Source organism: Spermophilus citellus, assembly GCF_964194105.1.
Source record: "Spermophilus citellus genome assembly, chromosome: 2".
In the NCBI taxonomy this organism is placed as follows: domain Eukaryota; kingdom Metazoa; phylum Chordata; class Mammalia; order Rodentia; family Sciuridae; genus Spermophilus; species Spermophilus citellus.
The window spans coordinates 140348783-140350803 of record NC_138183.1 but is presented as its reverse complement, the minus strand read 5'-3'; positions in this window follow the sequence as shown (position 1 = coordinate 140350803).

Sequence of the window (2021 nt, the reverse complement as noted above, 5' to 3'; positions counted from 1 at the left end):
ACAGCCAGGAGCTCTTGCAATGGCAGGAATCCCTCAGCCCATGCCCCGCCCCTGAGATTTCAGACTGTTGAAAGGGCGCAGCTGAGGAAGGAATGAGTGGAGAACACGCGAGCCTGTGAGGAAAACCCTCAATACTGGAAAAGAGGCAGGCTTGTGCCAGGAACGGACGCGCGCGTTCAAATTCCGCGTGCCTGTGCAAAGTCTGCATGCACGTGCAAAGTCCAGGTGCGTGCATCAGATGCGGAAGAAATAGGCAAGGGAACTGCGTGCCTGGTGGGTGCGTGGGTCCTGGGGGGACTGTTGAGTGCTGACACTGGGAGGTGATTCAGATCCCGCTGGTCCACCTCCTGACCCAGTGAGGTTTCTGGGTCATCTCGGAAGGGATGAAAGCAATGTCATTAGATAGGCGGTGCACCAGCAGGGGAGCAAGTGGTGGTGGCATCTCCAGGATCTCGCTTGCTGGGGCTGGGCAAGGACACCTTGTCCTCCCTTGAAGGTGTGAGCTAGGGTTTGTAGCTAGCCTTGCTCTGGTGAGGGTGGGCGGGGCTTAGTTTGACAGCCAGGAGCTCTTGCAATGGCAGGAATCCCTCAGCCCATGCCCCGCCCCTGAGCTGTCAGACTGTTGAAAGGGCACAGCTGAGGAAGGAATGAGTGGAGAACACGCGAGCCTGTGAGGAAAACCCTCAATACTGGAAAAGAGGCAGGCTTGCGCCAGGAACGGACGCGCGCGTGCAAATTCCGCGTGCCTGTGCAAAGTCTGCATGCACCTGCAAAGTCCAGGTGCGTGCATCAGATGCGGAAGAAATAGGCAAGGGAACTGCGTGCCTGGTGGGTGCGTGGGTCCTGGGGGGACTGTTGAGTGCTGACACTGGGAGGTGATTCAGATCCCGCTGGTCCACCTCCTGACCCAGTGAGGTTTCCGGGTCATCTCGGAAGGGATGAAAGCAATGTCATTAGATAGGCGGTGCACCAGCAGGGGAGCAAGTGGTGGTGGCATCTCCAGGATCTCGCTTGCTGGGGCTGGGCAAGGACACCTTGTCCTCCCTTGAAGGTGTGAGCTAGGGTTTGTATCTAGCCTTGCTCTGGTGAGGGTGGGCGGGGCTTAGTTTGACAGCCAGGAGCTCTTGCAATCACAGGAATCCCTCAGCCCATGCCCCGCCCCTGAGCTGTCAGACTGTTGAAAGGGCGCGGCTGAGGAAGGAATGAGTGGAGAACAGGCCAGCGTGTGAGGAAAACCCTCAATACTGGAAAAGAGGCAGGCTTGCGCCAGGAACGGACGCACGCGTGCAAATTCCGCGTGCCTGTGCAAAGTCTGCATGCACCTGCAAAGTCCAGGTGCGTGCATCAGATGCGGAAGAAATAGGCAAGGGAACTGCGTGCCTGGTGGGTGCGTGGGTCCTGGGGGGACTGTTGAGTGCTGACACTGGGAGGTGATTCAGATCCCGCTGGTCCACCTCCTGACCCAGTGAGGTTTCCAGGTCATCTCGGAAGGGATGAAAGCAATGTCATTAGATAGGCGGTGCACCAGCAGGGGAGCAAGTGGTGGTGGCATCTCCAGGATCTCGCTTGCTGGGGCTGGGCAAGGACACCTTGTCCTCCCTTGAAGGTGTGAGCTAGGGTTTGTATCTAGCCTTGCTCTGGTTAGGGTGGGTGGGGCTTAGTTTGACAGCCAGGAGCTCTTGCAATGGCAGGAATCCCTCAGCCCATGCCCCGCCCCTGAGCTGTCAGACTGTTGAAAGGGCGCAGCTGAGGAAGGAATGAGTGGAGAACAGGCCAGCGTGTGAGGAAAACCCTCAATACTGGAAAAGAGGCAGGCTTGCGCCAGGAATGGACGCGCGCGTGCAAATTCCGCGTGCCTGTGCAAAGTCTGCATGCACCTGCAAAGTCCAGGTGCGTGCATCAGATGCGGAAGAAATAGGCAAGGGAACTGCGTGCCTGGTGGGTGCGTGGGTCCTGGGGGGACTGTTGAGTGCTGACACTGGGAGGTGATTCAGATCCCGCTGGTCCACCTCCTGACCCAG